The sequence below is a fragment of the Heterocephalus glaber genome, unplaced genomic scaffold (assembly GCF_053883595.1).
Source record: "Heterocephalus glaber isolate CG9 unplaced genomic scaffold, H.glaber_assembly_v1.0 deba00000594, whole genome shotgun sequence".
Lineage (NCBI taxonomy): Eukaryota > Metazoa > Chordata > Mammalia > Rodentia > Bathyergidae > Heterocephalus > Heterocephalus glaber.
This window is the reverse complement of record NW_028258151.1, coordinates 18,425,104-18,450,638: the sequence shown is the minus strand read 5'-3', so window position 1 is coordinate 18,450,638 and position 25,535 is coordinate 18,425,104. Positions and strand designations below refer to the sequence as shown.

General features: G+C 56.2%; 1 long non-coding RNA gene across 3 annotated transcripts; it reads left to right on the top strand.

The window, feature by feature from the left end:
- On the top strand, positions 1-24,714 carry LOC147829526 (uncharacterized). 3 transcript variants are annotated; one of them, XR_015448947.1, is made up of 4 exons: positions 1-5,283; positions 5,788-5,920; positions 22,751-22,867; positions 24,063-24,714. It is a non-coding gene; the product is annotated as an uncharacterized LOC147829526 (long non-coding RNA). The 3 variants fall into 3 exon arrangements; XR_015448945.1 differs by having other exon boundaries at positions 1-5,438; XR_015448946.1 differs by having other exon boundaries at positions 3-5,438; positions 22,754-22,867.
- Positions 24,715-25,535: the final 821 nt, after the last annotated feature.

Here is a 25,535-nt window from a genome sequence, read left to right as displayed (position 1 = left end):
TAGGAAGTTTGCTTATAACAGAGGCAAGCCATTGACCTGTGGGTGGCAAGGAGGGTGGGGTGCATGGAAGTGTAGGGCAGGGTCTTGTCTGGTCAGGGGCAGGGCCAGGTGGGTAGGATGTGCTGAGGCTGGACCCTGTTCAGGGCCCTGTACCTGCATGTGCAGAGACTGAGGTGCTGCCTACAAGGACAGTGTACCCACTGTGCCTGCTGTCCAGCAGGAGCGGGCTGATGTGCTCACTGCTCATCCTCCCTGAGCTGTTTGGGGTCTGGAGTGGGGACTGAGCAGCAGACAGCACACTGCCAAGATGTCCCCTGTGGTCAGGCCAAGGGCCCTCCATGGCTGCAGGGATAAGGCCTCCTGATCTCAGGAGAAGTGGTCCCGGTGCTGGCTGACATTCTGATTGGCCTCGGGGAGGTCCCTTCCCTCTCTAGGGAGCTGTCCTGGCTGAGTGGATGTGACAGCTGAAGGCACAGGTTTCAAGTTGCAGGTTGACATTCTGGCTGTGACCTCAGGCAAATGATGTACCCTCTGGTCCTGGAGGCCCTGTCCTGTAAGATGGGGACAGTAGCACTCCCGTGTGCATGTGGGTGGCGGTGATGGCTGTGGCCAGGACTTAGTAGCCCACAGTGAGTGTTATTCAGGGATCCCAGTGCTGGGCTGTGGTGTGCTCAGTAATTCAAAGCCTGCCTTATGGGGAACACTTTTCAGGATAAGGGGATCCGGACCCTCCAGGATCCAGGCTTGGGAAAAAGCCCTCTGGCCACAGGGATGGAGCAGGAGAGCCCAACTTTGCAAACCCAGGGGCCTCCAGTCACCCCATACACCCCAAGAGATAGGATCTAGCCCCACGTATGAGAGGGAGCTTCCTACCCACAAGGGTCTGCCATCAGGAAGTGACAGAACAGGAGGGTCTCTTGGTGCACACCTACATCTTCTCTCTCAGTCTTCATCAGAGGAGACTTCCAGGTCACCCCATGTGCAGGCTCCCCTGCGTTGATGGTGTTTGTCTAAGTCTCTAGCGGGGGAACAGTGGCTGGTCCTGTAATCGAGACGCTGACCACCTGTGGTGCGTCCCACGGGGACTGGGTCGTCATCACGTGCGTTTTTAATTTGCGCTGTTAAGTCTAGAATGGTTCTATATTTACAAAAAAGAAGTGGACGTCATACAGACAGCTCCCTTATATTCCACCCAGGTTTCCCTACTATTGCTATCTGACATTAGCATGGGATTACCGTCCTGAGGAACGAATTGGTATCAACACATCACTGTTAACCAAAACCCATCCTATGTGCAGGCTTTGTGGCTGTGCTGTAACACACCTCTGTCCCTGGATCCCATATGATGTCCTGTGGCTCTGTCTCCTCAGGCTCTGCTTGGCTGTGACAGTGTCTCAGACATCCCTTATTTTTGCTGACGGTCTCGTGGAGGATGGTCAGGTACTGTACAGGGTGCCCCTTGGCTGGGATCTGTCTGATGTTCATCACATGATGAGACCCAGATTTTGGAAGGAAGCTCAGGCGGTGAATTGCCCTGCTCACCACTTATGTTAAGGGTCCATGTTGTTGACATGCTCATTACTGAGATGTTGACCTTGATCTCCTGCTGAAACACATGTGCATCCTGTCCTCTGAGTTCACAGAGGTGAACTGACCCCAGAACATTGCCTGGCTGGGAGCAGAGTGGGTCTCACCCTCCTGCATCCATATCTGCATTAGCATTTTCATAGTGAACCCAGGGGACTGAAGTCCCAAGCCATGCTGTGGGCTTCCAGGCACCCTGGAGCATCAAATAATCCCACTCCCATCTCTCCATGGGCCAAGACAGCCACCCTGTGCCTCCCTGCTAGAACAGGTCCCCTCGGTCCAGCCCCTAGGAGCATGGTCATCATCATTCATGGAGTGGCCGGGCTGCTGGGGCTGCTGGGGCTGCTGGCACACAAAGGCTGGCTCTGGGGCTGTGCCAGGCAGGCCACATTCTGGCACATTCTTGCGGCCTGCAGCCCAGCCTGGACAATAGCTCCCCTCTCTCCCCACAGGGCTGGCCTCCATAAGCCGAGCTCAGGCGGCAGCCAGGGCTGCTCTCACTCCTGAAGAATTCCAAAAATGGAACAATGTGTGCACGTCCTGGGACTCTCGGGCAGCTGCCCAGGGTGTCCCCGGAAGGCTGTGGCCTCTGCCTGGTGATGCTTTGTAGCTGAGCGTTTGGTTGGCATTTCCATAGGAACTGGGGTGGAGGCGGGGGCAGAGTGGAAATGGAGGACACCCGGTCTCTGGACACCAGCCAGCACCCCTCTGGCCGCACAGTGCCTGCGCTGAGGATGCTCCAGAACTGAGGTGAAGCAGATTGTGCTGTCTACACCAGCTCTGACTGCCATCCGAGACCTGAGCAGTCCACCTGTCTCCAATAAGTAAACGAGATGTCTTGGGAGATGCAGAGTGGGGAAGGGGACCCCAGCCAATGCCTGGCCCTGCTCCTTTCCAAAGAGATCCTGTGCCCAGTCCAAGCAGGGGTGCCCTGTCCCTCAGCACAGCCCTTTTGCACCCAGCCCTGGCAAAAAGCTGGAAAAGCCAGCTGGGCATGCTGGTCCTTGGCCATTGTCCTGAGGCATCTCCACTGTGGCCCCGTTGGCATTGGGGGCCGGGTCTCTCTTTGCTGTAGGCTGCACCCTAGAGGGTGCTTAGCAGCTCCCTGACTTTACCCCTAGGTGCCACTAGCAACTTCTCCCACCCCCTCATGACCATGCAGAACATGACCAAGCATTGTTGCTGTCCCTGGGGGTGCAGTCACCCCCCTGCTGGGAGCCTGAGGAAGTTTGAAGCACGACTGGCTGCCACTGCAATCTGAGGTCTGTGTCCTCTGTGCCGGCATCTGGGTGGGCTCGTGCTCACCTTGGCCAGTAAAGAACAGTGACAGTGACACCATGTGACTCCCAAAGCTGGGTCATAAGAGGCTTGCTCTTGGGTCCTGAGTTGCTCCCCAGACAGCTGTGCTGGGAGAACCCAGGCCACAAGGAGGCTGCAGGCTGCTCTCCTGGTTCATGTCCAGCCAAGGCCCAGCCTAAGGAAAGACAGGGTGAAAAGGCTTGAGACAGAAGGTCCTATGGCCCAGCTGAGGCCTAACGTCATGGAACAGAGGTGTTTCATCCGCTGCACTGTGCCTGTCCCATCCCCAAACCAAGAAATTCGAGATGAAGGATGGCTGGCCCCTCTAGGAGCAGGGTTTAGCACAGATTTTGCAGCAAGCCCAGGGTGGCTTAGGAGGGTCCCATGACCCCACATTGGCAGAGAGACTCAGGGACAGATGGACAAAGCCAGACTCGAGTGAGTCCTCCTCCATCTTCTTTCCAAGAGGTTGCATCATTGGCCCTTTGGATGTGCCTGAAGCTGTGGGCGTCTATGATGTGGCCTGCTCAGTGTCTGTTCCAGTGCCTCTGGCCATGGCTCGCTGATTTTTCTGGGGGCAGCCATGCTGCATCTACTTACTCTCAGTGTCAGAGTTCAGTGGGGCTGGATCTGCCCCCCATCCAGAGTGAACATCTGACTCGAGCCAGGGAAGCAAGAGCCTGGGTCAGGCCAAGACTTGAGTTCAGATTCTTGGGAGAAAGAGACTTCTGATTACTGGGACCAGAGAGAAAGGATCTACCTGCAAATGACATGGAGTGACAAGGCAAACAGAGCTGTGGGGGAGGGGGTAAATGCCAAGTTCAGGTGATGGGTGCCTGGAATCAGCTATACCTGAAGCTGCTCTATCTCCACAAACCCTCCTTTGGCTATAGCCAGTTAAGTTGGCTGTGTCACTTGCAGCTGGAAGATTCTGGTGAAGGCTATCTTCTTCACGCAGCAGCCAGCTGCTGTCTCCCCACAGCCTCTCATGGTCAGGCAGGAACTGCATATCTGCCCAGCCTCGTGTCAGCTGACTGCCTATGGTCAGAGCCCTAGGGAGTGGGGAGAGCCAGGCGTCCTGTCCTCCTCAAAGTGTGCTCACCACCTGCAGTGTCATCACTTGATGACAGTAGTGTCATCCTTGCTGCTCCTGCCTGCTCATCCCAGGAGTCTCTGCCATCCAGCACTGCCTCCTCCCTTCTTCCCGGAGCCCGGAGGTACTCGGGACAAGGGTCCTTCTGCACACTTTGCAGGCCCAAGAGGTGAACACAGAGGTGCTGGAGCTGGGACTCAAGTCTCCACCCTTTCTATCTCAGTTTCCATAGTGGAGGTATGGCCTGGGATCAGCAGGGCTCACCTTCCCTCCCAGCCATGCCCATGAGGCCCTGGGGAAGAGGCCAGTTGTGTCACCAGATTTGCAGAAAGCACTCTGCAGGTGGGAGAGATGCAGAGTCCAGCTGGCCCCACAGGGGACAAGGACACTTATGGGAAAGGCGCTCCTGAGCAGCGTGTGTGTGTGTGTTTGTGTGTGTGTGTGTGTGTGTGTGTACATGCATGTGCACCAAGTCTAATGGGCATATTGAGGGCAGCTTCTTCCACTGCCTGGGCTCTAGGGAGGGCGCTGGGTGGTCTCAGTTGTCACTTTCCTCCTACTGCCATCCCATCCTGGCACATGCCTCTAGCACCCCCGGGGCACAGCAAATCCCACATGGACACAGCAATACTGGAGAAGCTTCACAAAAGTGGCCAGGGTCTCCCTCCAAATCCCTGGAGCTTCCAGCCCTCTGTGTCTCCTGTTGGAGATGGGAATGCTGGGGACTGGGCTACTGTCTGCATGGCTCTTTCCCAGGGGCAGAGTCCCAGAGGACTCTGAATCGCTGTGGTCGGTCACATCTATGGGCTGCATCTCACCCGGCTCTCACTGATACTCAGACCTGGGGAGCTTCTGGCTGTTTTGCTAGGAGCAGACTCCGCCTGTTCAGGGTCACCATGGTTCCACATGGCCCTGGAGTCTAGGACTTCTGACTCTGTTGGGGCTTTTCCTCTGTCACTGCAGGTTGGAGGGGCCATTTCCATGGCAAGGCTGGCTTCCCCTGTGGCCTAATACCATGCTCTGTAGAAAGTCTGGTCTCCTAGCCCCTCACCTCCTTGGTGGGGGTGGGTCAGGCCCGGCTACGCCAGAGAGGAACATCAGTGAACCGCCGGATGGCGTCGTACACAGAGAACAATTGGGTGATGACAATGGAAGGAAGGTGGAGGATCTTGTCCCAGTGCTTCCTGTTTGGATGTGTGGGTGACCCAGATGTCACTGATAATGTCATGGAGATGGTCCTGCAGGGAGGATGTGGCTGCCCAGGATGGGGGTGGCGGCTCCAGAGGGCTAAGCCGATGGACTTGGTGAGTGGTCGAGGGGCACCTGCTCTAGATCAGTGTAGAGTGGGGACCAGGCTGAAAGATCCCCACTTCCTACCACTGGGAAGCTATCAAGATGACCGCACACAGGTGACAACCATGGCTAGAGAGCTGTGCTCTGTATGGTGGGGCTGCAAGGGGTAAGTTTCTCTTCGAGAGAAGTACAGGGGGACATGGAGGTCTCCAGCCTTCACCCCAGAGCAGAGGCTGCTGGCAGCATTGCTGTCTGGTTTCCCTGGCCTCATCGGGGAGGCTGGGATGTCAAGAAAGCCTCCTTGAAGGTCGGAGCTTCTTTGTCCTTCCACCACTGGACAGCTTGCCTACCAGCGTCCTCTCCCCACCCTGGGCCTCAAGCTACCCCAGGTGCCTGAGGTTCCTGACCCCATCTTCTGTGCATGCCCTTTGTCTTCTAGAGTGTTTTGGCTGTCTTCAGCATGTTTGCTTTGTTTATAATAGCCCAACCTCGGGGATGACCCCGATGTCCTTCAGGTTGTGGCCCATCCGGACAATGGGACAATATTCAGCATGGAGAAGAGCTGAGCTGTCGAACCAGGGGAATATGGAAGAGATGGAAGTGTGTACTGGCAAGAATAAGAAACCCGTCTGGGAATGCATGTGCCATGTGAGTCCACTTCCATGACATTCTGGAAAAGGTGGAAATGGGGAGACAGAAAAGGATCCGTGGTTACAGGGGCTGTGGGGGAGGGAGGAAGGAATAGCCGAGGCAGGGAGTGTTTTGGGCTTCCCTGTCCTGTGTAATGCTGCGATGGTGGATACGGGACATCATACAGTTGCCCAGCCTTGCAGACTATACAGAGGAAAGAGCAGATCCCATCAGTTAATAATCATGTATGAATATTTTTCATCAGTTGTAAAAAACAACTCTCACCAATGCCAAGATGTCAATGATGTGGGGCACTGTGTGCCTGTGTTCGGGAAGGTGAGTGTGGGAATGCTCAATTTTGCAGTGAACCCCAAACTGCTCTAAGAAGTAATATGTTACTTAAAAAGACTGAAGGGAAGCTGAGCAAGCCACACACTGCCTAGGACCATGAGAGCTGCCATCTCTGGCAGGCAAGTGCTCCTTAGTCTCCATCCAGTTCAGACCCTTGGAAGAGGGGCAGATTCTACAGGTTCCAGCTGTTTGCTGAAATCTCTTTTATTCTAAGGTTGTGGAGATAGTGTGAGCACAAAGTTGGGACACACTTGCACACCTGGCAGCTCTGATGCAGCCCTAGAACCAGAATGAGTGGACAAATCACCAAGTCTAAGAAAGTGAGACAGCTTTCACTGTGAACGTCACTGTGAGGAGGGACATTTTTCAGGATCCAGCGTGCAAGGGGAGAGAGGGCTGACTGGCTGTGTGCTGGTTCACATCTGGGGGGCCTTGCCGAGGCTGTGACATCGCTTGGAGCCCAGGTGGTTTCACCTCCACGTCTGTCTCCATTCTCAGTCCACAGCATGAGCGTGACGGTCCATACCACCATCGAAGTGAGCTAAAACGCACATTCAGTCTCTGAGTTCTGCAGGCCAGACCTCCGACCTCCAGTCTTGCTGGACCACAGTAAGGCGTGGCAGGGCTGGTTTCTTCTGGAGGCCCCAGAGGGAATGGCTTCCCTCTTGTTTTCAGCTTCAGTGGCTAATGAGGTCCAACACCATCTCTCTATTCTCCTGGCTGCTAAGCTCCAGCCTCACGGGGCCTTCTTGCTGTCCACTAATACACCTGCCCCGGGCTGTCCCCTCGTCCTGGCCATCCTTTCACAGTGTCCCCTGGAATCGCCACCCCCATGCTCCAGATGCTTCCTGCGCTGCCCGCTTCCTCCACATCACTTCCCACAGACCCCGCCTTTTAGTTATTTCTTCTTTGCCTGTCTCTTCCCCCACCAATGTGGTGTTGAAGGCCGGGTTTTGTCTGCCTGCCTGCTGACCGCAGTGCCTGGCTCCAGGGTGCTCCTTAAAGACCTGTGGAGTGTGCGTCAGGGCACAAGCGGAAGTGGGCAGAGGCAGGGAGGCAGGAAGAACAGAATGCAGAGCTGGCTGCATCTCAGGGGCCCGGGTGTGCGGGTCTATGGTTGGCTCTGGGCTGAGTGGGGAGACCCCAGCTAGCTCACCAGGAAGTCAGAACCCCTCTCTGCTCTCTCAACCCACAACTGCCCTGCGTTGGCTCCTCTGTTGAAGAGCTTTTTGCAGCAAACACAGTACCATTCATTTGCTCAGCTGCAGTTGATGGGGCTGGTCTGGGTTTGTGGATGCTGGGATAGGTCCCAGGCTTGTGGAGTCAAAGTTCAAGGTGGGGAGACAGAGGAAAGTGCAGGATCACACTGATCCAGCCTCTGCTGTGTCCCTCGAACTTCCATTTCATCCTCCCACCTGCGCCTGTCTGCTCAGGTGCAGTGTGACGGGTCCCAGACCTCTGCCTTCAGCCCTCCGCCTTCAGCCCTCCAGCTATTGACCATCTTGCCTGGCCAGCAGCAATCCTATTCTTGTAGAGAGACCCTCCCCAGGACAGGGGCCCCTCCCAGGCTCCTCATTTGTCTCTTCCCCTAAACTGGGGGCTCCTGGAGGTCAGGGCTGGGGTCTTCGATGTCCTCACATCTCAGGCAGCTGGCGCATAGCACATGCTCAGAAAACTAGCGGATGGCGGGCTGGCTGCATAATGAGTTGGTAAATGAATGAATTCCAGGGGGGCCCAGCTTGGGTTAGTGGGGAGAGGCCCCTCACCCCTCCTCAGGGAGGGCTGCAAAGTCTCCTGCCTGAGAGCAGTCCAGAAAGGTGGGGGAGGCAAATGTCTTGGTTCCCCTGGCTGAGCCCAAGCTGTATCCTAAAACTGGGGCCCCAGGGGGATCCCACTGCACCCGAGGTGCACCTGAAGAAATGGCAGAGTCGGGCCTCCATAGCAGTGGCCTGAGCTGCCTGGCAGAGGCATCTGGACTGTCCTCTGGCTATGCTCCAAGTGCCCACAGGGCTGACTTTCCAAGCTGGTCTTAGGCCCAGCCTTACCTGCTTTCCAGAGCTCTCTGCTACTGTCTGCTTCAATATCCCTATGTTCCCAGATGAGTTTTGTGCTGGGAGGAAACAAGGATTCATTGACCATCTTTCTAGCTGCTCTAGGCTAGGTACTGGGGAGCCGTGGAATGTTTTATAGCAGAGGAGGAACTGGAAGAAAGTCTGCCCCTGCCAATTGTGGTGCGTCATTGGCTTTGGGGGTTCTTGGTCTTCACTGCACACCAACTCTTGACTGTGTGCATCCCAAGACCCATGTTTGGGCAGGCCTGGCTGCCTCAGAGGGCTGTGAATGGGAATCTGTGTGGATGAGGCTGAGAACTAGGGATGGAGGCTTCTCTCCTTCCCAAGATGTGCTCGGGGTAGGAGTGGGGCAGCTTCCTGCTGTCCCTGGACCAAGTCCCTACTGGGCAAGGATGAGGGGCTGGGGGCTGCACAGTCAGAAGTGCAGGCCTGTTTCTGACCTGTAGTGGGCAGAGTGTGGCCTTGGGCAGAATTACCCCACACTCACAGGGTACAGGGTAGAAGGGCCCCTGCTTCAACAGGCGCTGGCAGGGCTACCTGGGATGACACCGCCACCCCTGGGGGGAGGTTCCCTGGGGACCAATGCCTAAGCACTCAGGCACCCCGGCCTAGGGCACCCTCTTCACCTTGAGTGTGCTGGGTGCTGAGGACAGGCAGGAACCCCCACCCACCAGGGAAAAGACGCTCCTTCCCTCCAGACCATGGTCCTAGAGGAGCAGCCACAGAAACCCCAGGGGTCTGATTTTGCCTTTTTGATTTTGCAAGTGAGACTCAACCCTTGGCTTCTGGCATGGCCACTGCATGGACGCCTCTGGGCCCCTCAGGGCACCCACAGCCAACCCAGCAGCGCAGGGGACTGGGGTACTATGGCTGGAGCATTTTCCCACTGCCCGAGGCTATTCTTAACAAGCCTCGGGCTCCAGGGCTAAAAATATAGCCCAGTGGCCTGTGGGAAAGCTACCCTGTCTATTTCCGCTGCTCAGTGCTCAGGGCCAGGGTCCCTGCATGCTGCCAGGGCAGGGAGGGGATCACTGGGGTCCCTGTCTATTTCAAGGGTCCATGGTGCCTGGCTGCAGCAACCTGCAGCATCGGGGAGGCTGAAAGAGCCTGAGAGTCTCAAACTCCATCATTGTGGTTTCAGGGTGAGCAGCTCCAAGAGGGGAAGAGAGGTCCCTGGGGTCACAGCGTGTCAGTAACAGGAGGCCTGCATCACAGAGCTGGGCCCAGCTCTCCCTGCTGAGGCACTTGGAGGCTGCACTGGGGCTGAAGTTCTAAGCAGCTTCTCATGTCCATCCTCCTCTTCTCTGCACTCCAGAGCTCCCACGAGCTTTCCTGTCCCTATTCCCATGCTCTCCCCCAGCTCAGCAGGGGAGGCAGGGCAGCCTGTGTCCCTACCGTGCTGACACCAAGACCAAGGTCCAGGTCACTCTGAACCTCAGCTTCCGTCTCCATGTCCTGTCACCCATGGCTGGCCCCACCCTCCCAGCTTGGGGATTCTGGTGGTGTCCGGGGACCTCACGTTGCCCTGTCCATGGTTCCCTAGGCTTCAATAGGCACTGTGTTTCCAGATGAGAGGGTGGCATTCCTGAGTGTCTAGAGACTGACCTGCCATGGGCAGCCCCTGCATCTGTGCCCGTTAGCCATGTGTCCCCAGTAAAAGAGCCTGATGGGCGAGCATGGTGATCGCCCATCAGGCTGCACAAGGTGCCATTGTGTGGGGGCCACCAGGCGGTTCGTCAACTGCCTCTGCCCGCAGCCGGGGCTCAAGTGATGCTGTGGACGGCACTGTGGGTCTCTGGGGCCCTCTGCAGTGCTGGACAAAGGCCCCTTCTATGTGCTCTCCTGTTGCCCCTGGAGAGGTGTGGATATGATGCCCAGCTCAGGAGCTCAGAGGAGCTGCTGGGGGGGGGGGAGTCGGGGTGGCCCTGGTCAGCTTCCCATTATCGCCTGTGCAGCCCAAGGGGCCAAGTCTGGGAGTTGTGGCCAGCTTGGACAGTTGGCAAACCTCTCTGAGTCTTGGTTTGTACTCTCCATGCCCCCTAGTAGCAGGTGTGATCAGGTCCGGGGTATTGGAGTGGTTGTGCCCAGGGAAACCTTCTGTGGCCTGGGGACAGGTGAGTGTGATGTGTTGTGATGCTGGTGAACCGATGAGAACAGTGAGACAGGAAGGAGCCTCTTCCACCAGCTCCTAGTATGGGACCAGCCAGGGGGAGAAAGGCAGACCTTTTCAGGGGACAAGGAGAGGCTCCCCTGCCTGAGTGGGGTGTCCCGCCTGGAAGACCAAGGGCCTTGGGGCAAATCCCTTCACACCTGTGCCTCAGTTTCCCTCTGCAGAGTGATAATCTTCATCTTGGCCCTTGGAGGGACTCAGAAAGACAAGGGATGCAGAGGCACGGCTGCTGCCAGGTTCCCTCTGCAGGCAGGGGCTGGGACCTATGACAAGATCCCCTTTGCACCTGAGTGGTGCCCCTCTCACTCTTTGTGGGCTACGTGGGTCCCTTGGGGCCTGCTAGGAATCCCACACCTCATAAGAAGTCAGCCACAGGAGGCCTGTTCCAGTGACTGAGGGCATAGGAACCCAAAGAAGAGGGCCACACATGGCCACCATGTGGCCCTTCTGAAGATGAGGCTGGGGCTGAGCCCAGTACCCCATCAGTCCGGTGCTGACTGTGCCCTGCATGGGGCCTTCTCATGGAGGACAGAATGGGACCCAGCGGGGATGCTCGCTTCCACACACAGACGGTTGCCTCAGTACTTTCTGATACCCCCGGGGCCTATGCCTGCTCTGGACTCCCTCTCCTACCCCCATCCCACCCCAGCTGTCTCGCAGGGGCTCCTTGGTCCCTTCCTCCTCTCATCTTCTGCCTCCTCTCCTTCCCCCTTTCCTCCCCTGCCAGCTCCAAGCACCCCACCCAAGCCTTGGGGACTCACTGGCCTCCAGCATTCCTGCCCTGTTTTCATTTAAGGGACGCCCCCTAAATACCAGCCTTCACAAGGTGGTGGCTGCCTGGGCCCCTGGGAACTCACTTGAAAGCTTGGGCAGGGCAGTGGTGGCAGCAGGGTCCCCATGATGAAAGCTCAGCAGTCCAGGGGCCGTGGCCAGGAAAGGGCTGGGACCCCCAGCGTGGCTTTAGGCTTTTCGGGTTAACCCAGAGGAGGAGACAGGGCAGCTTGAGGCCAGAAGGCGACCTCAGGAATGTGGCTGCTCGGTGCTGACATCCACATTTTCCTGCCTGCCCGGCTCCCAGCTTCAGGACAGTGGGGCAGGGCCACGGGCCTGGCTGGAAGTTAGGAGCCCTTCCCTGGAGCCCAAGCCTGCCTTCCATGCCTGAAGCTGTAGAGCTCTGTGGATGGGCCGGGTCTTTCCTGGCTCTGACCTTCAGCTCTGGGAACGGCCCTACCCAGTGTCCACAGGCTGTCCCCTCTTTCTGTACCTTGGTCTCTGGGCACACGGTCCTCCCTCAGGAAGCCTTCCCAGGATGGCCAGGGCAAAGGCAGACACTCCTCTGGGTCCCTGCTAGAGCTGCCAGACTGAGTGCTCCTCAGCCAGGAGTCCCCTCAGCAGAGGTGCAGCTCTCTGGGCCACCAGAAGGCTCCAGGAGCTCGGGTCACACTCCACCAGCACCTGAAGGAGGTGCACATGGGCTCCGAGTACAGACCGATGCTCAGAGTTGTCCAGACATGGCTGAGCTGAGCTCCGTGCTCCCCTAGGCATCCCCACCTGTCATTATCTGTGCCCTCAGCTAAGTCACCAGGGGTGCTGGTCACAGGAGACCTCAGGTCCCAGCAGCAGGCCAAGGTGACCCAGTGGTCACTGTGTGCCTGGGAGGTCCAGGGTTGCATTACTCTAGATGAAGCCCTGCATCCTTCTAGGCCTGAATTTCCTGATCTGTCACGTGGGAAGACCAGGGCAGTCCTGCCTGTGGCTAAGGAGGGGCCCAGAAGAGAAGGACTTCAGACAGCAGCACTCGGATGTAGGAGGAACAGGGGCCCTCAGTGAGAGACTCAGGTGCAGCTGAGGATGGAGAATGAAGAAGGGGCTCCCTGTCCCTTCCCCCAGGCTGGTCCGGGAAAGTGCTGGCTGAATGCCACGCCCAAGCGCACGGGCTCCAGGAGGCAGAGTGGCTGCAGAGCCGGTGGCCTCCTCACAGAAGCCTGTTTGCCTCCCAACCTCAAATACTGGCTCTGGCAGGCAGAGGGGTCAGCATCATGGGCTGGGATGCAGGCACCAGTCAGTCACCCTCAGATGCCAAGGCAGAGGTGCATGCAGGCTGGCCCTGTCCCCACATTTGCCTGGGGAGCAGGCGTACCTCTGCAGCAGGTACAACAGCAGCAGAGGCCTCCTGAGGGTCCCATCTCATCCCCAGCATCAACATCACTGTTCCTGCTCTGGGACCAGAGATGAGGGGTGAAGCCTCCCCTAGCTCTTCTGGCATTCGGCATAAACATTTGTGGAGTTGGTGCTATCACCAGCCCTGACTGCAAGACCATGGACTGGAGCCACCTTTCCACTCATCCTGCCATCTGCTCACCTTGACAGAGAGGGCAGGGAGAACTAGAACCTGCAGGATCTGGCCAACTTCCAGCTCCATGGCATGCTGTGTGCCCTTGGGAGAGGCCCTCCATCTCTCTGACTCTGTTGCCTCATCTGTACTCTGGGCCCCGAATTGTCTGAGGTGTAAGGTCAGCTTGGCTCTCAGAAGACCTGCCTCTGCAGGGCCCCACTCAGTTCCCCGGGCTGATCCCAGACACTCGCCCTCAACCTCTTCCCCAAGGAGTTGCTGGTCAGCAAATAATTGTCAATAACACGCATTACAAGATTCTCTGTACTCAGAGCAAGGAGCCTGTGATGCCTTCTGTGTTGTGGGTGGCTTGTTGGAAGCGATGGCCTGCAGGTGGTCCTGAGTACTGGGCTTGAATCAGCAGGAAATGCCAAGCACAGACTGAGAGCCCTTGGAGCCCAGGCACTCTGATCCTGGCCTCCAGGAGCTGCTCTAGCACTGAGTGCCAGTGTCACACAGGCCTGGCTAGCCTAGAAGTAGCCGAAAGGTCCTTCACATTGTAGACATCGCTGGGCCTTTTCTATTGACAGAAATACTCCTACACCCCATTAAGATCCTGAAATCTCTTCCAGGGTGAGGAGACCTTTGTGAAAATCTTTCTAGTACAGATTCTCAGGGGGCAGGGGAGTCGTTGGAAGTCAGTGACAGCTCAGACTTCCATGGGGACAACAGGTCAGACCATTCTAATATATTGCTTGGTTCATTCATTAATTCATTCATCCATCCGTCCATCCATCACAAGAAATCCCAGACAGCAAAACCCTTCCAGCAGTGGACGAGAAGCAGATGCTGGGGCCTGGGAGGGCCCAGTCTCCATGGCAGTTAGCAGTTTGCTCTCCCACCCAGCCTGTCTGCCTCAGTGCTGGGCCTGGGGCCCATTCCGACCCTTTTCTGGGCCTGTAGCTCCCATCATCAGCAGGGGGACCTGGTCTGGAGGCCGAGCCCCAGCCTGCCTGGCTTCTGCCCGGTTGGGGTTGCATCGCTTGATGACTCTGCTCTCGACCTGGTGGGTTTAGGAGTGCAAGCTTGGCCCCCATCAGTGCTGGGGTAGGAGTGTCAGGTCAAGGGATGCTCTCAGAGGATTTCCATGCTCCCAGGATTTGGAGATTCAGAGAAGAGGAAACAAAGGGTCCAAGAGGAGCCCCGAAATCCTGACCTAAGAACCCTTTCCAGCATACCAAGGGAGTGACGACTGACTCGGCTGGAGCCTTGGGTGCCCATGAGGGCCGCATCTGCATCCCGGGGGCCTGGGCCACTCTCCAGGCCGCTGAAGACTCCTGGGAACTCTCCCTGGGAAGCTGCTGGGGTCCTGGGACACACTCGGGGTCAGGCCTGCAGAAGGGCCAGAGCCACGGTGGGTGGGAACCGGCTTCTGGCTCCAGCCTGGGCTCGTTGTGTGTGGCCCAGGCCCACTGTCACCTCCATCCCTTGCTGCCCCTGGAGAGAGCATTGCGAAGGCAGCCAGGGCAGACTCTCGGTCCTGTGCCTGCTGTGGGGCAAAGATGTTGGTCCATCCAGGCTGTGCTGGCTGCCAAGCAAGGCCTTGTCCCCTGCCCTGTCTCACGGGGGCTGAGGAGTTCAGTGAGTGGTTATGGGGGGACAGGACAGTCAGGGAGGGGTCAGCGAGCCCTTGCCCAGAGCTGAGCTGGCCACGCCTGGGGCTCTGGCACAGGGGGAGAGGCAGGAGGGGACAGCAAGGGGACTTCTAGGGTGGGATCCCCAAGCCAAGGGACCTGCAAAGCCTCCCCTGAAACGATGGCTTCTAAGCAGCCACAAGCTAGGAAGCCATGCATCTGCCAAGATGGGCAGGAAGGCGGCCAGCTCGGGGGCCCACCATGGGCACAGGTGGCACAGAGGCCATGACTGCTCTGGGGCAGCCAGGCGGGGAGGAGTTGTGCTGTGGCCACACTGGACCAGCTCCTCTGCCTCCTGCCTTCCAGTCACCTCCAGCAGCCCCTCTTGTCCCCAGTGTGCATGACAGGGCATATTTCTGGATAAGAAGATCATGTGTTCATTGCAAAGCCATCAGCAAACGCAGAAGCGTACTAATGGGCGTCCTCGGCCATCCTCCCCTCCCCAAGACAATCGCAGTTGAGTTTCGGCCAGCTCTTCTTATCCTGGGTGTTTGCTATTCTTTTCATACACGTTCTCTCCTGGTTCTTCTTTAAAAAAAAAAAATCCTATCACTGTATTGTTCCATAAACTTCCTGGGTTTGTACAGGAAAAAAATCTTTTTTTCCCCCTCTTTATTTATTTTTTGGTTCTGGGGAACCCAGGGTCTTTACACTGAGACATCCTCAGATATATTTTCATTTAAAAAATATTGTGAGACAGGGTCTTGCTAAGTAGCTAACTTGCCTAGGCTGAATTAAAAGCTTCGATCCTCTGGTCTCAGCTTCCCAGAATGCTGGAATTACAGGAACCTGCCTCTGCAACCAGCTTTTTCTTTTGAATGTTAAGAGCTTTCCACCCAGCTCAAGGCTAGAGAGTGAGAGAGAAGTCAGAGGTGGGCAGGAGGTGACTGCTGAGGCACCCAAAGGCCCTGGACGCAGCTCAGAGTGGCCCTGAGAGCAGCACCCGGAGGCCTGGGCCCCATACCCCTTGGCTGTGAGAGGAATCAGCAGGGAGGACCCAAGCCAGACAGGGGCTGCCCTTCTTCCAGCTGCCCATCCCACAGACAGCTGTCGGTATTCATGGAGCTTCAGCTACCCAGTCACCTATCCGCGGTGGCATCCCCAGTGACACCCTCCTGTGGCTCAGGGAGCCCAAACAGGCAGCCTTGGTGTTTGCTGTTTGCCATCACCCTCCACCTGGAGTGAACGTCCCAGGAAAGGATGGAGCCCATGAGCAGGACCTGTCTAGCACCAAGCCAACTGCCACCTGTCATTTCTTACCTTCCCCTCCACAGGGGCACGGGCTGCACCCAGAAGGCCCTGCTTTGGTTACTGCTCTGGTCATTTTGCTGTAATGGGACTTCAACCCAGGGCTTTCACTCTGAATTACATCTCCAGCCCATTTTAAATTTTTATCTTTTATCTTGAGACAGCGTCTCACTAAGTGGCTGGGTGGCTCAGGCTGGGCTTGAACTTTTGATTCTCCAGCCTCAGTCTCCCAGAGTGCTGGGATCTGCTGTGACCATTTTGGAACAAGGGTCCCACTTTTGCATTTAGCATGGTATCCCACCAATGATGGAGCTGCCCACTGTCTCCCTTGGAGCTCTGGTTGGCCAGCGGAGTCCAGTCTTCTCTCTGTCCCTGGCTGGGTGTGGTTTTACCCTACAGGGTGCTGGGGAGTTCAGCACCAGTGTTTGCGACTCCCGAGCCAGGCAGGTGGGTGCGGGCCATGGACACACAGGTGTGCATGAGGTCAGTTCTGTGGTTGGCCTGGAAGCTGGGCCCCAGGGTGGCAGTGTTGAGAGGTGGTACCGTAAGAGGTGGGGGCTAGTAGGAAGTGATCAGGTCATTTGGGGTATGCTGCGGAGAGGGATGTGGACCCCCCTTTCCCGCTGGCTTCCTGTTTCCTTTCCTCCAACATTCTCTCTGGCCTTTGCCATTTTACACGGGGAGTAATTCCATGGGGACACTTTCTAGGCCTGCACTATGCTGTTTAGACTTGTAGCCTCCCAAACTATGTGCTAAATAAACCTCTTTTCTTTATAAGTTATCCTGCCTTGGGTATGTCACAACGGTAACACAAAATACAGTCAGCACGTCCCTCTCCGAATGCTGGGTCTTGGATACGGTGGCCCTACCTCTTCAGAGGAGAGGCACCCAACTGTGACAACCTGTGAGGATCTGGGGTTGCCTGAGCCTCCTCGCCCCCAGGATAGAGATGATACCATGCAGGGAAGGAGGGGGGTCGGTCAGAAAACCCTGCATTCTGGGCTCCATGTGTTTTTGATATGTGTGTGATCTAAGGCAAGTTATTGAACTTAATCTGAAAAAACACAAGCTTTGGTAAAGCTCACAGGAAATGATAGACAAAGGATGCAGGGTAAACCATAAAGTGCAGTGACTACACAAACAAGAGTCCAAAACCAGAAAAGCCCTGGGCCAACGGACAAGGAGTCTACCTTGATGACAGAGGATGATGCTATGCTGAATAGAAAGGCCCACACATGTCCATCCCACGACGGCCCCTCACCATCATGTGTTTGTGGGACACAGCTGTGACTTGGGCAGAGGTCTCACAGCGACCAGGGGAGAAGGCTCATGGACCACCTAGATAGCTGCTTGGGTGTTTCTGAGCCCTCCAGAGCCTCAGTTTCCCCTATGTAAATTCTTGCTCTGCCCATATCCTGGGGGTTCAGGTGGGCTGGAAGGCATCAGGAATCTGCAATGCTTTGTAAAGAGCCAAGAACAGAACCTTCCACGTGAGCCACGCATTCTCACTTGGCTCCCACAGCCATTCAGAGGGAGGGATGTACTCATTTTCTAGAATGTTCTTCAGACAGGGATGTTTTGGGGCCCGGTCTGCCCCTGTACCTTCTGTGCCTTGAGCTGGAGAGTGGTCTGGCCTCCTCCTCAGCCCCACAGCCTCGCCTGGTGGGACCTCAGGACCCCCTGACATGCTGCTGGCTGTGAGGAGCTTCCCCAAGCAGCGCTCCCGGTGGCCTAATTTGAGGGAACAATGGGCCCCATCCATGTTAGTGACCCTCGAGTGACCCCTTTTGGTGCCTTTGTCTGCGGCGTACAGGGAGTAATCAGCAGGGTTTCTGGGGGTCTGGCCTAATTTAGAGGGGCAGGGCTTATCATCACTCAAGATTCCAGTGATCCAACCTGACACCTCCGCCACCGCCTGGGCACAGCGTCCATGTCAGAGATAGGCTTTGTCACAGCAGCAACCCTGGTGGGCTGGGGAGGGCAGAGGGGAGGTAGCAGTCGTGGGGGGGGGAGCTCGGAGCGAAGAGGAGGTCTCGCCAGGGTCAGGAGGAGCAGGGTAGTGGTTAGCTTGGGCTGGGAGTGAGGTGAAGGCCACTCCCCTGGACATGTGTTTTCGGCCTCCCACCCGTAAGCGTCTGTTGGCTGCCAGTGCCTGTGGCTGGGTGGGGATTCTGGCACAGCCTGGCCTCCCAGGAGGGGCCAGCGGAGCCAAAGAGCTGGCTCTGGGCACTCGTTCTGCCAGCCAGGGCCCAGCCACCCTCACCTCCTCAGTGAAGGCAGGAGTGGAAGCATTCAGCTGGCCCTTGCCTGAAATCCCTGTGGTGCCTATTTGCAGGAAGGAGCTGTGGTGCCCTAACAAGCCTTCTGGGCACTGCTCAGGTGCCAGGCACCTCGTCAACAGCAGGGCCAAGGTCCTCACATGCTGGGACAGGAGCCCATCTGAGGTCACAGGGCTGGCGAGTGGCAGGCTGGAGAGACACATCAGGGAGCTGCTCCAGAGCCCTTCAGAATGTTCTCATTGCAGGTGCTCACCAAGCTCTCCGGGCCTCCCTGCCTGCGGCTGCTGTTTAGTTGGATTTTCCCAGAAGCAGAGCCTGAGGCAAGGATTTGAGCCTAAGTATTTGCTGCGGACTGGCTGTTTATGTCCTCCAAGTTCATAACCCCCCCCCCCCCCGCAACGTGATGGCATTGGAAGTGGGGCCTCTGGGAAGTGGTTAGCTCTTGATGGTGGGGCCCCAAGATAGGATTAGTCCCCTTTAAAGGAGAGACCCCCAGAGCTGGCTCTCTCTGGCCTTCTCTGTGTGAGCACAACACAAAGAGTCCACTCTCAGAGAATAAGGAAGGGCCTTGTGGCCCACTCCATGTGCCACCCTTCAATCTTGGACATCCTTGGGCACCTTGGCTGCAGGTCTTCTGCCCTTCAGCAGCTCCAGTCTCCTCCAGCCTTGCTTCCCTTAGTATCCAGCCAGCCATATCCTGTCACCCTCCCTGCCCTCAAATCTCCTCATCCAAGAGGCCTCCCTGGACCCTGCAGAGGTTCTTATATGATCCTGGGATGCCCTTCACCTTCAGCATATGCCTGTTCACCTCTCCTTCACTGCCTTCCTTTTAGGCCAATCTGTGCTCTTGGTTTCTATGATGAGATAAAGCCCTGACTACAGCATCAGCAAGTGTATTCAATCCACCTGTCACCCTTGGGTCCAGCAGAGTTTCCCAAGTTTCTCTCTGAGTTACTCAAGCAGTGCCCCCAGATACCCACCTCTGACCTGCTCCCCAATCTAAGGAATAAACAGATGAAGAGGATGAGTAGACAGTGCCCATCCTGGAGTTTTCAGACAGAGAAGAAAGGTAATCTTTAAAATATCACTGGCCCCATCAGCTACACACCCCGAGCCTGGCCAGTGTGTCATAGTCTTTTGCTTGCCCAGGCAGGCCAAGACCTAGTAAAATTGGTTCCCATCCCAAAGACATTCTTGGCGATAAGGCTGTGCAGTGACTAAGTGAGAGAGCCCAGAGTTATTTATTCGACTTAATTTAGTTCATTTCAATTCAATTCAGTTCATTCAATTTGACTAACCTGGGCTCATCCAGGTCAATGGAGTGAGTATTCTCTGAGTGCCTGTGTGGGGTGGTGGGTCAGCCTGCACCCTATTTCCTGTCTGATGCTGGGACACAGAGGAAGTGCGCCTCCCTCACCTGCCTTCTGAGCTCTTCCAATCTAGTGGGGCTGGAAGCCACTAGAAATACATAGTTGGCACAGCACAGGGGAACAGCAGGTGCAGGGGCGAGGTGGCTGGCCAAGGGCTGCGGTCCTGGCTTCACTTTTCCTGAAGTGGCTTTTGCATTTCTGTGGGCTCCCCTGGTCAGAGCAAGGAAGATGGTGCTCAACCCTTGTCTATCTCTGGCACTGGACCGCAAGTCCCTGCCATGCCATCTGAGGCTCCCAGGGAGTGGGTGGATGACACTGTGAGGCAGGGGTTTGCAGCCCTGCCTGGGGGGCAGGGTCCCCTGTGATGCACCCATCTCTGCTCTGCAGGCTGGCATGGTCAGGAGAAGATGATGGGGGGCACTGGAGCTGAGCTTTGGGATGGGGACAGAGCCAGGCCTGGAGACAAGTGGGAAAGAGAGCGACTGAACATAGGCCCTTTGTTGCCTGGATGCAGACATCATGAGCTGCTTGTCATCCAAAGCCCTGGTCACTGGGAGCCCTTGGCAGCTCCGCAGCCCTGGAGAGTGACTGAAGTGTGAGAAGTATGAGAGTCCTTGGGGTTTGGAGAGCAGATAATGCAAGTAGGTGTGGGGAGGTAATCTGGTTGAACACCCATTTCCCCAAGGCATCAAGTGAGTCATGGGGTGGTAGGCCAGATTCACCCCCATGTCTGCTACCTCCCCACTCAGTGGGTACCAGGACACAGAGAGAGATGTGCCGAAAGCAGAGTCAGTATCCCTGGCAGTGGTCAGGTGGTCACTCAGGGTTAGCCCCTTAGAAGGGGCTCCTTGTTTGGCTCCTGGCCATGCTGTCCCTGGTGGGGATCCCTCCATCTGTGCATGTGGCTCCCCATTTTCACATTGACCTGGGCCCCACAGTTTACGAAGCTGGTTGTCTTTATTCCCCGCAAGGCACAGGCAGCAAACAGCACACGGTCCTTCTCCGTAAAGCATCGGAATGAAGGTGTGAGGGGGAATGAAGGGCAGGATGGAGCTGCCGAATTTGGTGTGACAATGTGCACTCAGAGGTGTGGTGGAGACGGCTCCTTTAAAGTGCTCTGCAACCCATTCTGGCGGGAGCAAGGCTGGGCTCAGTAGGGGCCAGGCCGCCCCAGGACCACAGTGGGCTTAGGCCCCATCTGCTTCCTCCTGGCTCCTGAGAGTCATCTTGTTCCCCACCAGCTCCCCAAAGCCAGACTTCTGTCTCCCCTCTGCCCACCCTGTCCCATTAGGAGGGACTGGCAGCCTCCAGCCCTGCCTGGCCCAGTCCCCCTTGTCCTGAGGGCCAGGTGGCATGGAGGCTGTCGCCAGCTGCCTGTCATCCCCAGCAGAGGGGCCTGAGAAAGTGAGGGGTGGGCATGGGAGCTTGATCCTGGCTGTGGGAGGGGATCGGGCTCCTGAAAAGCACACAAGCCACATGACTCCGACAGACAGGGTGCCTCTTCCTTGGCAGTGAGGACAATGAGGAAGACCTCACTCAGGATACGGCGCTGGCCTGGTGCATGGCTGAAGGTTTTTGAGACAAATTAGCAGGTGATGGTGGAGCACTCTGTGGCCATGGAGGGCATCGGTGAGGCTGGGCACCAGGGCTTCATCAAGGCTTGGGATGAGAGGAGGTTTAGGGCCTCTTTCTTTACTGTCAGGGAGAACAATGTCCTGGCAGAGCCTGGCTTCCCATTATAAATCTCCAGAAGCCCATGGTTCCCCTCTTTGCCTAGGGGTTCAGAGGGCTGGCTCAGAGCAGGAGCAGAGCACCAGGCCCTGGCTGCCCAAGGCCTGCTCTGAGGCTGTCTAGAGTCCCGGGGCACCCAGCCTCAGGCCTGCTTGACCTTTCCGTGGCTTCCTCAAGCCCCATCTATGGGAAGGTTGTCTGGTCTCAGCTCCCAAAAGCAGGACATCTTGGGCCACTAAGAACACCAGGGGCTGATCACCCCAGTGATGACAGTGGGGTGCTCAGAGCCCACCTTGAGACCTGGAGGTCAGGAAAATGCCAAGTGTCTGGCTCAGTGCTTCCAAGGTGGTTAGACAGACCCCCAGGGCCTGCTGGTCTTCCCCCTGGTTCTAAGAATGCTTTACAAAGCAAAAAAGAATCCCAGAGAGGGGCAGAGATCTGCTGAGGGTCACACCAGGTGATGGTGGCACCAGGCAGGGCAAGGACCCAGCCTTCTGGACCCAAACCCACTTCCCACAGCTAGTGAGACTGGACTTCCTCAAGGGCCATCTGCTCCAGAAGTGGCTCCTCACCGCTTGCTTCCTCTGGCTTCTCATTTACCTGCCTTCCACTGGCCTGTTCTCCACTGGGGAGACTGCAGCCTGGCCCTCCTTGGGGACAGACACAACAACAGGGAGAGGCAGGTCAGACCTAGAACTGGGGCACCTGACCCTTGACTGATGGCAAGGTCTCCCCAGAAGGGCCCAAGACCACGAAGGGTAGAGGTTTTGGGTTTTAGAAAGGTCACTACGTGCAAGCAACACATGGGATTGCCCCTCCCCCACAGGGCCGCAGCAGCACAAAACCCACGAGCATTCTCCCAAAGGAGAGAGACACAGGGATGCCAGTCCTGCCACTGCCAATTCCAGGACAGGTCAGGTCAGGTTAAGTTGGTGCCAAATAAAAGCCAAGGAAATCCTGGGATTCAGAGCCGTTTAGAGTGCAGAGTTGGGTAAGGGGGTGCCTTTGACTTGGAACTTGGGTTCCACACTCTGCAATGTCACGTGGCTCTGCTACCACCTCTCAAGCACATCAGGACTGGTGCCAAGGTGACCCTCAGCCTTATTTCCTGTTATCTCACAGGAAGTAAAGTTCAGCCTCACCTCTGTGAAGCCAAGGAGCCAGGGTATGGTTGCCCCTTGTGCTCCCCTCTGTTCCCCAGCAATCTTAGAGCCTCCAAAATCCTTAGCTCTTGCCTAATGAGTAGAAATTCCTACTGAGCCCGTGATGTGGAATATGAGCAAGATGCAAACTTTGTAGTTTTTTTTTTTTTTTGGTATCAGGGATTGAACTCAGGACCTTGTGCTTGCAAGGCAGGTGGCAGCACCACTGAGCTAAATCCCCAGACCCCAACTTTGTAGTTTTAAACCATGTGAGCTCTGGGATATTTGTTGCTGCAGCAAACCCAGCCCATCTGTCAGCTGCCTGTATATCTTGTCCTTTTAATTGTTTTTTTCATGACCCTTGTGTTTTCTGTGCATTTATAGTATTTTTTCAACATTCACTTTTCAGAGTTTTTTTTAATATTAACACTTCAAATGATGTGATTGTCTTACTACCAGCAGAAAATCTCCTTGCAAAGATGGTTGGCCCTGGTATTGAACAATGGTCAGAAGGAATGGCGTAGATCCAATGGCTCCAAAATCGAAGAGTTGTTTTTAGCCTGCTCCTTTGAACAGGTAACTAACTCAGCACTGCCAAGTGTGGTGGGACACCCACGGGTTTATATCTCAGCTGCTCTCTGTGGAAGTCACCCTGGTCAGAGCTTAATGTTCCATTTGTCCCTGGCCTGAGAGTTCTATAGCAGTTTTTGAAAATCATCAGGGTTGGCTGATATCATGACAGCAGTGTTTCTCAGCCATTGTGCCGGAGAGCAGTTCCTTGACAGCAGTTCCTGAAAACGGTAGATCTTGCAATCAGGGTGTCGTGGCCAGAGAGTGTGGCGAAGCCAGCATGTGTGGCTGGGAAGGGGTGCTGGGCATCACTGGCTTCACTCTGGGCACCGTGGTTTCTCAGCCACTGTGGCCATGGAGAACTACAGTGTCTCACTGATGAACACACTGTGAAATAAATGTTGGACAGTTCGAGAACCTGCAGGGAGTTTATCTGAGAAGTAAAAGCAGGGGCTCGGGTCACCATGTGGCCGGGCTTGGAAGCAGAGCCCAAATTAGTTTTTGAGCATGCTCAGGGCTTTCAGTGACCCCCACCCAAATGCAACATAGGGTCTCCCTTCGCCTATGGCTTGCCAGGGGAATCTCCCTCCCCTCTATCACCAGTGACCTGGGCTCCCCCAAGGAGCTCCTGGATTCCCTGCTGCTGGAACTCACCAGACTGTAAGTCCTGGACTCTGCAGGGTGACAGGTGCCCCAGCTCCCTGGGGCCAGGCTTCCCCCACGCTGCTTCATGGAAATCACCCCTTATGCACCACCTAGGTTAGACTGGAGCCCTCATGAGCCCCAGGGGAGCTCAAAGCTTGTTCTAGCACACTGTCAGGTTGGAGCACCAGGCTCCAAGACGGCGGCTCTGTCCTTTGATCTGATCTTCGAGGGGTGTGGATGAAGGGGTTGCAAGGTTTGCTTTGGCTCCAGTAAGAAATGGCTCTGGCTTCCTCAACACCAGCCCCCAGACAACCACAGGCCCCTCTGCCTGAGTTTATCCCCGGCAAGGGGCCCAGTCCACAGTCCTGTCCCCAAGAATGCTGCAAGAGAAGGCAGTTTGGAGGCACTGTTGCATTTGTGACATGTCATAAGAAATTCCTCTTCTTTTTCAGAAGTAGCTGTAGCCCAGCAGCTCCCAGTAGCTTGTTCATTTTATCCTGTGCTCTCTGTAAATTGAATGGAAGGGTGTGTTTTCTTTTTTTGCATTGGCTTCCAGGGAACTCAGAATTGAATTTGCCATGACAACCAACGATAAGCATAGAAGACATTATGGCATGCATTTGGACCTCCATTTCATCTTATGCTTCTTTCCCGACTAAAAATCATATTGTATTTTGTATATGCTTGTAGCCACTTCAAATCCTCTTTTTGTGACAAAGCAGGGACACAATGTGCCAAATAAAAGACACAGTCTCCTTTCTTCTGGCTGTCCTTGGCAGAGTTTCTGGCTCTCACCTCTTTGGAGGATTGTGCAGGCTCTGGCCTCCCCCACTACTTGGTGACTTCTCCACATTTCTCTGCCCACACTCTGTGAGCCAGGCTCCTTGGTGTCAGTCTCAGGGCACTTTGGACTCCATGCTGCTCGATTCCCTAGCCTCCTTCCCTCAGGAACCTCACCGACTGCATCTTGCAGCCAACCATAGACTCTCAGAGTCACCTGGAGGATTCTGGGGCTGCTGCTCTCCACACCGCTCCCCTCCACCTGACGGTGGGGCCCCAGAAGTCAGCGCTCACTGCTGTTTCCCTGCATGTGCCAGGGTGAGGTGCCTGGTACAGGGCCCAGCCCATGGGCATAGGACACTGTCCCTGGGCCTCCCAGGGCCTGCTCTAGGGTCTCTGTGAGGCTGCAGCCCAAAGTTCTGCTCTGTCCAGACAAGACCCACTGGCACTCAGACAGCCCTGGGCATCACGGGAGCTGAGGAGCTCCGGAGCATGGCAAGGGGCTCACAGCAGCATCTCCAGGGCCACCCTTAGGGCATCTTTGGCTCGGGTTATACGTCAGCCTGGCTCCCGCCTGGCGCCCACTGCTTAGGAGCTGTGTCTCTGAGCAACTCCTTCTCTCTCTGTGCCTCACTTTTCTCATAAACAAAACAGATAAGAAGAACAGGGTCCTCAGGGTGGGGGATTGAGACAGGCAGAGTTAGCCATGGGCTGAAGGATGGAACCAGGTGTGACTGTGTCCGGGGCTGGCCACTGCTTCCCTCGGGCGTGTCCCTCACCTGCCCAGTGGGGACCTGGTGGACTTGCCTTTGGGGAGGTGAGGCTGAGGCAGGAATGGATGGTGACACTGTTGTGGCTGACAGGTGTGTGATGCTTTGAGGGTGAGGGGTCTGCTGTAGATTTCTGACTTCATCCTCCCAGCCTTCCCCTCCTTTCCCTATAGCCACCCCTGCATCACAGAGGACCTCGGATCCCAGCCTGGACTCCCAGGAGCCAGAGTGGACTGGTGTTCCCCGCCCAGCCAGGGACAGTTGGTCCCAGCCCCACGCTTTGAGCTGCCTGCCGGGAGGCTGGCTCCAGGGGCTGTTATCATGGAAACCCGGGCTGATGTTCTCTTCAACAGCTCAGTTCTTTGTGGTTTCTCTGTGAAATGTCCCAGCCTCACAGGCCAGGACAGTGGCTGGGGAGGGGTGGGGAAGGTGGAGCAGCCCCAGGGAAGGCCCTCACCCTGCCTGGGCCTCTCCTCAGG